General features: G+C 41.2%; 1 long non-coding RNA gene across 1 annotated transcript in view; it reads left to right on the plus strand.

Moving 5' to 3' along the window:
• The first annotated feature begins 7363 nt into the window (after positions 1–7363).
• Positions 7364–14294, plus strand: part of LOC133082503 (uncharacterized) — a 136340-nt gene continuing 129409 nt past the window's right edge. Inside the window, exon 1 of the long non-coding RNA XR_009698955.1 lies at positions 7364–7445. This is a non-coding gene — a long non-coding RNA (uncharacterized LOC133082503). The remainder of the gene's footprint in view (positions 7446–14294) is intronic.

A 14294-nucleotide genomic window follows, 5' to 3' on the forward strand; every position in this document is an offset into this window, starting at 1 on the left:
ATGTTTTCAGATGTCTGTTAAAATTTATCATTCTGTTTGATCTTTGCTAATCTGGATGGACAAAAGTTTCTTATTATTTCCCTGTTTATTTGCAGATTTGTTTGAAACTTTTTTCATATGTTTTATGCCTATTTATAATTATTTTATGAGTTGCTTGTTTACTTTTTTGGTCCATTCTTCTATTGAAGTGTTTATTTTTACAATTAATTCACAGGAGTTATCTATATAAAAAATTTGCATTTTAGAAAGATGGCAGAGATAAAGGTTCCTGAGACACCAGATAGGACATTTACATCTTAAAGATACAGGCAAGTTTCTCCTAGGGTGTCTTTGTTTCCCCTTTTAATAATTACAAGCCTCTTAAGATAAATAGGGAAGATTTGGGGAGTGGTAAAAGGATTGGTGGGCTTTGGATTATTTTTGGAGCCACACTTCTGGTCCTGTGAAGACTACATCTGTGAAACAAGGTCAGTTTTGTTTTCTTTTTTCAAAGACTTGGGTGGCTACCTCAATGATATTGAAGGACTAACATACCGATTTACCTATGTTGGAAAGTTTTACTTTTCCTCATTTAGCTTAAGGGAGAAGGCCTCTTCCAAAATTCCTATCAGGCTCTGAATATCAGCTATTGGTAGTTTAGTCAGACCAGTGGCCTCCTATTTTGGTAATCTATTTACAAACACTTTTGAGGATCTTCCCTAGGTTTAAGAAATTTGTGAGGGCGGTTCCCTTGCCCCTCAAGGAACATAGTGGCCCCGAACTTAGTTAATAAATCTCTTCTCATTAAAGGGATGGGACAAGCAGGCACAAACAGAAAGGAATGTAAAAACACTGGCCATTGATGTTGCACAAAAGGGGTTCCAGGAAAGTGTGCCCCTGCCTCTTCCCTGACACCCCCATTACATACTCTTTATGGTTACTAAGGTTTTCAATCCTTTGGGTTAAGACCAAAAAGGTTGCACCAGTATCTATAAGCTAAATTCTATCAAGAGGGCTGCCACATCAATGACCACCCAAGGCTTGACATTAGTTATGTAGATTGTACCCCTAGGCAGAGCCACTTTCAGCCTTGGGCCCCCTCAGTCTTCTGATTGAGAAACCATCAATGGCCGAGGGGCTCCCGTCGCTCTCTGGCATCTGGGGCATTCCCTCTTCCAATGCCCTGGCTGTTTGCAAAGAGCACATCGATTGCAATCCTCCCTCCAGTACCCCTTTTGTCCACACAGGGTACACTGGTCCTGTCTGGGTACCCATGGGCCTAGTGGTCCGCCAGGGCCAGATTGGCCCGGAAAAGCTGGCCTCCTAGAGTTAGTGGTCTTTGAGCAGACAAAGCCACTGCAATCATTTGGGCCTTTTGTGTATTTCTCTGCGTGCGTTCAGCCTTTTCGACCATATCCCTATTATTGAAAACCGAATAAGCCAATTGGAGCAAATCGTTCATTGGGGTCTGAGGACCAGCAGTTGCTTTCTGAATTTTGCACCTGATGTCTGGGTCAGACTGGGCCATGAAATGCATAGCCAAAAGGGCCTGTACCTTGGGGGAGGAGGGGTCCACGTTCGCTCGGGATCCATGGCCCTGTAGGGTGAGGTCCCCTAGTTGGCATTCTAGAGATTGTAAGAACAAATGGTTTTGTACTTCTCCAGAAACTTCCATGACCAGGATAGACTGAGATGTTTTCTGTGCCACCTTGGTGGTTGCCACAGAATATGGCAATATCTAATATCTATTATATATTAGATAATATTATCTATCTAATATATTATCTATTATCTATCTAATATCTATTAGAAAGTCAGTCAACTTGTTCCCCACCGTCAGTGTTACCTGGGGCTCTTGTGGGGAAATTAGAATTGGATGCCTCAAGTCCAAGGGAGTCCCCGGACTCTTACAGGATATCGGCGCAAGGGAAATTGCCCTGCTGTGGAAGTGGCTTCCGGTCCAAATTGGGTGCTCTGTTGGTTCTTAGATGGTGATACTAAACCAGGTTCCTGTGCTCCAGGGGTTAACGTAGAAACTACTGTTTGATCCCCATGGGTAGGGGAAACAGGAGGCGGTGAATATGTTGGCGGCATCGGGGGGCAGTTGGAACAACTGCAGGTGCAGCCTGTTCAGCCATTGGGGGAGCTGGATAGGCTGGAGGAGGGGGGTTTAAGTTTTGAAATAATACGTCCCCACTCTCATTTTCTCCCTCTTCTCCTTGTAGAATAGCTTACCCTTAGGTTTTCTTTCTGATTGCTGCACCATAAGGTGGCAGCCCTCTGACCCTTTTCCTCCTGATGCAATAGCATAAATGCTTCTACATATGGAATCTCATGTCTTTCCCCCACTCTTTTGCAAAACACTTCTAACTGCAAGATCATAAAGTAATTGAGTGAGCCATTCAGGGGCCATTGTTTTTCTGATCCTAACATATATTGGATCCACACCCTATTACAATAGTATATCATGTCTTTCTTAGTCATAGGCTCATAGCTATGTTTTGCCCGTTTATCTAATATATGCCACAAAGCGCTCTCCTTCAGGATAGATGGAGTATTTCCCATTTCTATAAGCTTGAGAACATCAAAACACAAAAGACGCAGACAAATTCCAACACAAAAAGCACAAACAAATTCCAACATCGATGCATACAAAACCAAAACCAAAACCAAAACCAACGAACCGGTTCCCAAGATCAGGGTAGAGTACAAAAACGATTCCCCTCTCCAACAGGGTACCCCAACCAAACAAATTGGCTTGTCCTGTGAAGGAAAAGCCCAAATTGAGGGGGGAATATGTTCCCGGCGTGCACGCCAGAGCAAGTTACCTTTCAAAATCAAGTCGATTCGTAGTTGAAGCAGTTACTTGCTTCAACTGCCAAGCGCTGGGGTAGCCGGTGCCCCTTCAGGGAATTTTGAAGGGAAGAGCCTTAGGACAAATGGTCCTGGCAGCTTCTAGGGCCTTGCCCCAGTGTTCCCTGACCGGGGCCGGCTAGCCGCAAGCAGCAGGGCTCCTGGCTGGCTAAGCCAAATTTGTTACTGAGTCCAAGCTCGCTCTGCTCGCTGCACAACAGATCAATAAATAGGAGACGAGGTGCTGAGGCAAGGAAGACGACTTTATTCGGAAAGCCGGCAGACCGAGAAGATGGCAGACTAGGGTCCCCATAAAACTATCTTATCAGGGTCTGGATGCCAATTTCTTTTATAGAATCAGAGAGGGAAGTAAAGTAAAAAGGCAGAATGGAGAGAGAGAGGCGGGGAGGAAGCAAAGTAAAAAGGGCGATCAGTCTTGCAGAACATCTCCTGGAATGACCAGCCTGGGGAGGGGATGTGTTAACAACTTCTTTCTTGCAGCCATTCACAGGTGGGTAGGGTTCCCAGAGGCAGGCCATTATGTATGATTATAATAACAAAAGCAATGAAAAGCAAAGGCTAAAGTCAAAGAAACAGATCCAACATGGAGTCAAAATTGCCTCTTCCCTGTTACACTATGTGTCTCTAATCTCGCAGCAGACTAGCCCAGGCTTGTTCACATGGCAGTAGTTTCCAACAAAAGGAAGAGTCTCGATTCACAAACATTTTTCAAATCTCCCAAGGACCAAAGCAAGTCATATGAAGCAGCTCAGAGACTGTGCGAGAGGGGAAGGCTGAAAGGTACAGGTAGAGGGAGAGGTCAACACACTGTGGACCATTATTGCAATAATCTACCACTAAAATTGTGCTTTTGTTTGGAGAATATTTTCTTTCTGGAATTGTTTTGCAGGTCCTCAAATAAGCATCTCATCTATCTCATCTTCTCTCTCAGTCACTCTTGTTCTTGCTGGTACACACACACACACACACAGACACACACACACACACACTTTCTGTCATCTAACAGAAATCCAATATCCTTGATGGAGAACATGTAGACCAGTAGCATGCTTCAGAATGAAGACAGTAATGTTCATTTCTCGCCCCATCTGAGCTCTCTGAAATGCCAGTAGGTATTGGAGACTATACAACCACATTGCTCTCAAAAATAAAATCCTTAAATTAGCCTTTTAAAGGGAAAAAAAAACTGCCTGTGGACTAGCCATCAACAGAGAATTGCTGACCACAGCAGCTGGAGCAGCGAGGCACTGCCGGGCAGGAGCCGCAGCCCAAAGGCCCTCCACCCTCGCTTCCGTAGCTGTTCAACAGGGGGCCCAGGCAGCCTTCAAGTTTGAGTTTCTATTTGTGCTTTGCTTCCGTGTTAACTTCCAATTTAGGCTTTTTAAATGGAAACTCAATCTCAAAATCAGTTTGGATGCCAGAAAAGCAGTTTTTGAAGAGGCAAGGAAACGAAGACATTATATGATATAAAAAATGGATGAGGAACTGTAATAAGAATTTCAAGAGGGACTCTTATTCTAGGGTGCCTTTTTGTTTGTTTGTTTCCCTACGACGGTCTCTTCTTTATCACTAAATAACTCAGAAACTTTGATTAAAAAGTTTTAGAGGTTACTCCAGAAATGTATATTTAGAAAAACATAAAAACTATATGATCAGCTCCTTTGTCTGAATATGAATTATCGACTGGATCTCTGGCTTAACATGTTTAAAATACATGTTTAGATTCAGTCCTTCGTTTGGTGCCCTCTTGGGCCACTTTCTTATTCAGGCTAGTGTTCACCAAGACATTAATCCAATAATTACAATGAGAGGTAGTAGGCCAGTCTAAACAGGATTTTCCTTCTGAAGACACTCAAAATAATAATGAAAAAAAATCTCTGTCAAACAAATCATACCTACAGATATTAATTCCTAGCTTAAGCACTTTTTATCCTTACAACAATTAAGTGAATTTGATAATTTCCCCCTATTTTATAGAAGAAGGAACTAAATCTCAAAGAAAGTAAGCATTCATTCTTAGCTGGTGGAGTGGTGAGGCTAACTCTAAAACTCATACTCTTTCTATTGCTTACTCCTAGTTTCCCTTAAAAATCAACAGAAATATCCTATCTCTTATATGTAGAAAATGGTAAGCAGTTGTTTGTTAAATTGAACTAAATTAAATGTTTGCCTTTTCCATATGTATCACCTTGGCCGAGGTAATATACTACTTACATTACTTTCTACTAAAATTACTTCTTCAAGAATTTGTCATTTTAAACTTTTTCTTATTTTTTTTCTTTGAACACATAGTTCATCTTAAACAGTAGCAGCAGAAGAGGTGTCTTTTTAACTTGAAACTCATCATGGACAGATATTTTTGTAAAATACAATAAAAATTAATCACTAGAAAAATAACAAAGATATAAAATACAATCCAGGTTTTAAAAAAGATTGTTCAGTTCAATAGACATCAAATTACATTGCCAAATTATTAAGGAAAGTTTGCAAGTGCACTTACTTTCAATTTGTATCCCTGTCTCCTTGAGGACTGGTAATATATAGTTGCTGAACCTATATCGATCTACTACTCCATGAAGCCACTTTAACTAGTACTTTCCTATACATTTATTGCCCTCACATAAAACACCTTGTTTAGTGCTCACCTTGGCAACACATATTCTAAAATTGGAACGATATGGGAAAAATAAAGCATTTCATATATTTATGAAATGATAAGTAGTCTCCAGTATCTATTGTGAAGTAAAAACAAAGTGCAAAAGAAGTGTGGATAGTATGCTACACTTTGCGTAACAAAAAAGGGAAGTAATAAAGTACATAAGTATCTGCTCGTTTTTCTAAAAATTTACCCAGGAAAGATAAACTGGATGTCAATGATTAATTACCTGAAGCTGGTCGGTAGGAGTGGAGTTATTAGGACATATGTCAAAAATTGGAGACAGATTCTATACTATATATTAATGCTATAGAGATGTTAAATTTCCTGAGGTTTTTTTTTTAACTTTCTTTTTTTTAAATTAAAAAAATTTTTTTAACATCTTTATTGGAGTATAATTGCTTTACAATGGTGTGTTAGTTTCTGCTGTATAACAAAGTGAATCAGCTATACATATACATATATCCCCATATCTCCTCCCTCTTGTGTCTCCCTCCCACCCTCCCTATCCCACCCCTAATTTCCTGAGTTTTATAATTGTACTGTGGTTGTGTATTAGTATGTTCTTGCCCTTAGGAAATACACACTGAAACATTCATGTGTACAGGGCCCTGATGTCTACAACTTATACTCAAATGCTTCAGGGAAGTAATGTTAGCAATTAATGTATCTGGCTGAGGGCTGTGAAGATGTTTTTGGTTTCATTCTTGCATCTCTTCTGTAAGTTTGAAATTCTTTCCAAATAGACAAGGGATACTTTGTTAAAAGATAGGTATTCAAAACTGAAAAAAGGAAGAGAAAGATCAGCAGCTAGCTTTTTCATCAAATTCACCAACTTCCCACACTTACTACTGCATTATACGTTTTTTTAAAAAATACAGTTGATTTACAGTGTTTCAGGTATACAGCAAAGTGATTCAATTTTATATATATTCTTTTTCAGATTCTTTCTTTTCCATTATAGGTTAGTACAAGATACTGAATATAGTTCCCTGTGCTATACAGTAGGTCCTTGTTTGCATTGATATACTTTTAACCTTGAGACCTTGGGAGGAATAATACAATAAATTTTTAGCCTGCATTTACCCTGACAGAATTGTGTGCAGTATTTAAAAATCATGCACTAGACGTTGCATCTAATTAATCTCCTGCCAGACGCTTAATCTCCTGTGAAATTCAGCTGCCATGGAAATAATTTGACAAAGTGGCTTCAACTGTTAATAGTAAGGCTATTTGAATATGTGGATCACATTATAGACTCCCCCGGCACCTGTAGCTCAGAGGTAGCCTAAAAAGCAAAACCAGTGTCCAAGTTTGGATTTCTTTGGATTTCTTTGGATTTCCTTTTTATTTGTGGAGGTATCAGACAGGGCTTTCTAAATATTATCCCTCATGCCTACAGTTTCTAAGAGTGGGTTTCAGATACTTGAATTCTTTAATATCCTCTGTTTGAATAAAATAAAACCATGGAAGGTATTAGATACTTTCAGCCAACACATTTGTGAACAATCAGCTAAAAATGAGACATTTTGAGAATGGAAAATTGAAGATGTTTCTAACAGTGGGGAGTGGCCCTGAGGACTAACCTCATATTTTAATGAGGTTCTGTATGGTCAGGCCACTCCAGATGGCTGTTCTCTTGCTCTCTGTACACCCCCTGCCTGACCAGTGCCTGCTTCACCTACACCCTATGCAAGTGACTGACTTTCCTAGTACTTGCCCCGGGCCCCAGCTGGTGATTGTTTTCATCAAAGGGGCGGTGAGGGGCGTGCCCCTCTACTGGTTTCCCTGGTAACTAATGAGCCCACCTGACGTCATTTCCCCTATAACTGGTAATCTCCCCTTTCCGCCTTCCAGGAGTGAAGACTGCCGCCTTGTCCTGCCTGCCATCTGCCCCATATGGTGGGGTGTCGCTCCAGGACTTTGCTTCAGACAGGTCAGCTCCCCCATCCATTAAGCCATTGATGTCTCTGTTGCTGACTCTGGGCTCTTTCTTCGGTCTTGAGGCTGGGCAGAGGCAGGCCTTGTAGGCCTGCGGGGTGCAGTCCAACAGGTTCTCAGGGCCTAGATGAGGCTCAAGAGCAGGGCGGCAGTCAGCAGCGGGAATGTGTGCAGGGAGAGGTGCCTGTTGCGTCCTTGACATGATTAAAAAGATGAGCTTAAAATTAAAAACAAACAAAAATGCACAAGCAAAACCCAGCTCTGTGAAAACAGCCAGGTCAGAATATTTGTTGTGCCGAGTAGGGGAAAGGAATCAGGCCCAGAAGGGAAGAAAGGGTGTGTGTTTAAGGTGTTGGGAGAAACGGAGTGTGTGAAAATCGTGAAGCTACTTGTATTCTAAAGGCTCTGAGACCAGAAGAATCGGCTGCAGGGGGCCCACCTGTGCGGTCAGAAAGGGTCGCTTAAATGGTTCTTTGCCTCGCATTAGCAGTCAGGTGACAGCTCTCAGTCACCTTTCTGTCTGAGATTAGGGGTCTTCCCATGATGTACAGGGTGACTTCACCTGGTTCCAATGGCAGTGCTGTTCCTTTTTGTATCTGGTTTTATCTATCTACCGGGGCTTTTGTCTTGTCTCCGAAGAAGTTTTCTGCCCAGGTTCCAATCACAGAAGGTTTCTCCCTTTAACGAATTGGTTAATGCCGTCAACATTTTAAACAGTCTCAGCTCTGCCCATTCAGTATAATTTAAACAACGGAAGCCTAAAGTTTTAATTAAGTAGCCTATATTGTTTCCCTATTAAAAATTCCCTGGAATTCTCCCGATATATACTTTCCATTAGTAGCTTGAGATAGGATACTGGTTTGGAGATAATGAACCAGTCTGTTTTTTATCTTTGTCATCCTTAATCCTGAGTCATCCTACAGCATCAAGGACAGGAGACACCTCTGCAAGGACACCCAGTTGTGACGTTTTCCCTGTTGGATAGAGATGATCCCCACGGGTTTAGGATGTTGGTTGTGAGGCTTGCTGCTTTAGGGTAGGAGTGTACTGTGGATTCTCTTTTCTGAGACCCATGGTTTATGCAGAGAGGTTATGGAAAGCCAGTGCAGCTGGCTCAGTCCCTAGATGTTTCTTTCCACTTCATGCCATCCTCTCTGCACCATCGAGTGAGTGGAGTCCAGGCCATAACTGAGGTTCTCCTAATGGTTTACAGCCTCCCACATACCCCATCCTATATCTAGACAACCTCTACTCCTGAAGTTTCTAAAGCCTGTCTTTCTCTTCATTCCCTTGAATTTAGCTTGAGTTGGAGGAGAGGCTGAGGTGGGTGTACATGAGAGACTTCCTTGTTGCCCACCTTTTTCTTCTGCTTCACAATACATTAAGGCCTGAGAGGCGGTTTATTAGTTTGCTGAGTCTGCCATAACAAAATACCACAGAATGAGTGGCCTAAATAACAGAAATTTTATTTTGTCATGATTTTGAGGCTGGAAGTCCAAGATCAAGGTGTTGGCAGGGTTGATTTTTTTCTGAGGCCTCTCTCCTGGGTCTGCAGCTGGCTGCCCTCTCTCTGTCCTCACATGATCTTTCCTCTGTGTTCTGGTGTCTCTGTGTGTCCCAATTTCCTTTTCTTATAAGAACACCTGTCAGATTGGATTAGGGCCCACCCTAATGGTCTCATTTTACCTTAATTACATTTTTAAATGCCCTATTCCCAAATATCAATACATTCACATTCAGAGGTACTGGGGGTTAAGGCTTCAACATATGAATCGTGGGGTGGGGGGCAGACGGCACAGTTCAGCCTATAACAGGTGGGTTTTGGGTTTGTGTGGAACTCTGTATTAGCCCTTGAACTCAGAACTTCAGGACCTGGATTACCTGAGATGAAAATACATTAGTTTAATGTCTATCATTATTATCTCCATGACAGCTTAGGGCCACCTAAGGGATCGCTATTGGTACCAGGTCTCAGAAAGCTCCAGCAGAGGAGAGGGAACCAGAGACAGACATTTGCAAAGAGAAATTAGATGATTTATTACAGATCAGGGCTACAGAGAAGAAGAAATTGTAGTTTCATGCCGCGGGGCTCTGTGTTCTATCGGCCCCACCTGTAAACTGAAGCTTAAGCCCAGGTTTTTCTCTGTCTCAACAGGAAATTGAGATTCATTCTCCTTAAAGTCAGTTGACCGGTAAAAGAAAAGAAATTATCATGTCCTTAGCATTCAGAGAAACCAAGATCACTGAATTGAATAATCCAAAATTGAGCAGTCTAATATAGTAGCCACTAATACATGTGGTTAGTTAAATTTAAACTTTAATAAATTAAAATTAAGTAAATGTCAAAATTCAGTTTATCAATTGCACTAGCACATTTCATATCTTCAGACCACGTGTGGCTACTGGCTACCATATTGGGCAGCACAGATAAAAAACATTCTATGATTGTGGAGAATTCCATTGGATAGCACTAATAAAGACTTTATTCATGCATGGTGAGATTAATGCCTACATTTATTGGAGCTCTGATTATGTGTGTTCAGTTTGAGTCCTGAACCCTCTTCACTGATGATCAGATTTCCCAACAAAGAATTTGCAACAACCATGTAGCAATTCCTCACTCCCATGGGTACCAAAATTCTTAGGGGATTCACAGTACTTGAAGAGCCATCTCTGCCCGTAAAGAAGTCTGGGCATCAAATAATGTCCTTCTAAATACAGTGCAAAGTAGTCTTTCAGGCATAAAATCTTGTGGCAGCATTATTGTTTCTGAAGAAGAGAAAACTGTTATTAATTTGGTTAAGGCCCCATGTGTGTCTACTTGACACTAGGGGGGAGGGTTAATAGCACACATTATTCCTCTTCACTTAAATAGTTTCATACTCAAAGTTTCTTCGTAGCTACCAGGTGACTGAGTTTGATTGTCAGTCGTCCTCTAGCTTTTAAGTCTTGTACTATAAATTCTTTCAGCTCAGCCATCTCATCATCAATTCCATCCAGAGAAGGCTCATCCTTGCCAACTGGGGATCCTCCAGGAAGAACAAACTAAGTGGAACTCAATGCTCTAGTGCCTTAGAAAGTCATAAAAGTCAGTGCTTGTATATTTCTTGTTTATAGAAACTATATAGTCCTATCATAAACTTCAGGCTTTCTTGGTTGGCTCAGCCAGCCCACCTCTCTGCCTGCCTTCTCTCCTCCCAGAAATATTTGTTATAACTTACTGCAGAGATGACACATTATTAATTTATTATGTCTTTGTGTGAATGTCATCAGCCATGATCTTTTCCAAGTACGTTAGTAGTTTAATCATTCTCTCTCATTGATGAATAAAAGTGCTATAGCTCATGCATAAGGACTTTCTCGAGCCAAAGAAAATATGGTGGTGCATTTTTCTCCTGTGTTTTCTTCTAGAAGTTTTATAGTATTAGTTGTTCCATTTAGATCCTTGATTTCTTCTTAACAGTAAAGGGATTCCTTTTTTAATATGATCTCTTTGGTGCATCCAAAAAAGACATCCTTTATAATATGAAGGAATTTCCCTCATATTCCCTGTTTGCCTAATGGACACCTTTGAATCCTCATCTTCCTTGATGTCTCAGCTGCTTGAATAATTTTCTTTCAACCCCCTGGGTTCTTATTCTCTTTCATCTATTCCTCCTCTTTTTCTGACTTCTACCTGTTTTCTGAGATCTGCTTCTTGTCTTTCTCAGTGCTCTGATTTTTTCTCTTCTCATGGTCTTGAGATAAACGTGGCTGCTTTAGGGGAATAAATAATTGTGAATAACATGGTTTGTTATGTACTAAAATCAGGCTCCTGCTATTTGAATACTGAGGTGTGTGGCAGAGAATAAATTTGCAGGCCAGTAAAACACCTAGCCAGCCCACGTCGAGCCTTGCTGACAAATGCAGCGGGAGAAGAGCCACGAGACTGCCTTCCTGTAGTCAACTTGGGCCTGACTGAGTGGCGTAGCTCTTCACAGAATCCTGTCCCCATAAGGGGAGCCTCGCAAGGGTTCAAGCTATGCGTGCCCATTTTTGTATTCTAATTTCGTTAAGCAAAAAACTCATCTTACCTCCTTTGGAAAGAAGTGAGGGAGGGAAATTGGGGATGAGTCCAAGTTATTTTCCCAGTGTTGTTTTCTCCGGGGGAATGGAGCAGAAGTGAAAATATGGAAATACGAGGAGAGGGCACTAGGCCTCCTGTTACAACCATTTCTCTGTTTATTACTTCCAAGTACATATCTGCAGCACAGACCTGTCCTCGAATTTTCCAATTTTAACTGTTTCTATGACTTTTCCACTGAGATAATATGGCTGGCAGCTCAGGGTTAGCATGTCCAGCTTGTTAGCATGTGTCCATCTACTCGTTAAACTCTTCACAGTACAGGTCACCTCCACCTACCTGATTGCTCTGGCCGGAAATCTGGGAGTCTTCTTTTATTTCTCTCTTTCCGTCCTATGGGCTCCATGTCCAAAATAAGTATTTGTCTCATCCATTCATCTCTGTCCCTTCTGCCACCAGCCTTTTTTAATAAATTTATTTATTTATTTATTTATTTTTGGCTGCATTGGGTCTTTGTTGCTGTGCGCAGGCTTTCTCTAGTTGCGGTGAGTGGGGGCTACTCTTCGTTGCAGTGTGTGGGCTTCTCATTGTGGTGGCTTCTCTTGTTGCTGAGCACGGGCTCTAGGCGCGCGGGCTTCAGTAGTTGTGGCGTGTGGACTCAGTAGTTGTGGCTCGCGGGCTCCAGAGCGCAGGCTCAGTAGTTGTGGCACACGGACTTAGTTGCTCCGTGGCATGTGGAATCTTCCCGGACCAGGGCTCGAACCCATGTCCCTGCGTTGGCAGGCGGATTCTTAACCACTGTGCCACCAGGGAAGTCCCTGCCACCAGCCTTTGCAAAGCAATTATCACATGTCATCTGGACTATTACAGTATTTTTGTATTTCCTTCCCTGCCTCTATCCTTACTTTCCACCAATCCGTGACCCATGCAGTAGCCACAGAGAACTTTTAATCATGTAAATCAGATTTGAATGAGCCTCTGCTTTAAAAGCTTCCATAGCTTCTGATTTTCCTTAGGATAAAACACATACTTCCCCTGATTACTCCATATCTCAGGAGCTTCTTTGTTTCCTTTTTTACCTTCCACGCAGTCATTATTTTCTTTCAAGAAGTGTCTTAAGTAGATGTCCTCCACTCCTCTACTATAATGTCAGCTCTGTGAAGGCAGAAGCTGTCTTTCACCTGGTTCATCACTGTGTCCCCAAAACTGGGGACCTTATGTGAGTGAATGCTGGGCTGTGGGGAATGCTTTGGATACATGATTTCATTTGATGCTCACAGCATCCTGAGGAGTTTGCAATATCTCCAGCTTAGATGTGAGGAAAAAAATACCCTGAGACTTAGCATGGCTAAATAACTTGCCCAAGATCACACAGCTCTTAAGTTATAAATATACAAATGTGGTATATGAGCCCATCCACTTTTGTTGGCCCCAAATTCTGCGTACCCCACCACTTGCTATTCTGTTATCTGCACGTGTAAACTGGGAAAAAAAGTAAAACATCTGCCCAACCATTTTCTTTCCAAATGAATTTACCCAACAAACAGCTAGGCTCAAGAAACAAAACAAAACAAAGCCAAAAACAGAAAAGAAAAAGAATAACTTTCCTTTCTATAGGGAATATTTTAACAGGTCGAATAATTAAATTTTAGGGGACTGTCCTTGCCTCTGAGAGTAGAACATTTGCTATTTAAGAGAAACAGCAGAAGCATAGTTGAATACAATGCAGTATTACCACAATCTGCAGAAATGAGCTCACCCTCAGATATTTAGAATCGAATCCATTCCTTGATTTATAATTTAAAAATCAAACGATTTGAGGGGCACTTACTGTGTGTCAATCAGTATGACTTTGTGTTATAAGAGTTACAAAGACACCGGCTCTGCTCTCAAGGAGTTTAAAATCCAATAAGAAATGTGATGTTGTCAAAAAAGCTACAGTGAAGGTTGGACGCAGGAGCCAAGTGAAAGAGCTCCCAATGGCCAAAACTAGAACAATTTGAACAACAAAAAGTAACGTAGTATTGGATTATAACTAAAAGCATTAAATACCCATGAGTCCATATTGATATTAAGTTAATTATCAAATAAATATATGTGAATGAGAGCTGACAAATATGCAGGAAAATTCCAAATAATTGATGTAGATACTCTGCACTCAAGGAGTCAGGGCCTTACTTTTTGCCCCCCTAAATGTGGGCTAGGCTGAGTAATTTCCTCCAGAGAGTGTAGTGTGGAATAGGGGAGAAGAAAAAAGAGTAACTTTAGAGTGGAGAAACATGACGAACACTACCTCAGCCATGTGGTCAAGGTTAACATTAACAGTGATGTCATTTTGACAGCATGTATCCTTTGTAAGATGTGATGAAGTAGAGCTTTACCTCTGTGGCCGTCCTCTTCAAAATCCATAACTCCAGGCTAATCATGAGAATTATATTAGACAAATCCCAATTGAAAAATACCCTTAAAACTAACCAGTATTCCTCAAAATGCTCTACCAATACTCCTCAAAACTGTCAGGATCGTCAAAAATAAGGGAAGTCTGAGAAAATGTCACAGCTAAGAGAAGCCTAAGGAAACATGATGACTAAGTGTAGTGTGGCATCCTGGATAGGATCCTGGAACAGAAAAAGGCATTAGTTAAAAACGACTGAATAAACTATGAACTCTAGTTAATTATTGTGTACTAATACTTGTTTATTCATTTTAACAAATGTACCGTAAAAATATATGGTGTTGCTCCTAGTGGAAACTGGGTGTAGGGTATATTGGAACTCTCTG

The sequence above is a fragment of the Eubalaena glacialis genome, chromosome X (assembly GCF_028564815.1).
Source record: "Eubalaena glacialis isolate mEubGla1 chromosome X, mEubGla1.1.hap2.+ XY, whole genome shotgun sequence".
NCBI lineage: Eukaryota > Metazoa > Chordata > Mammalia > Artiodactyla > Balaenidae > Eubalaena > Eubalaena glacialis.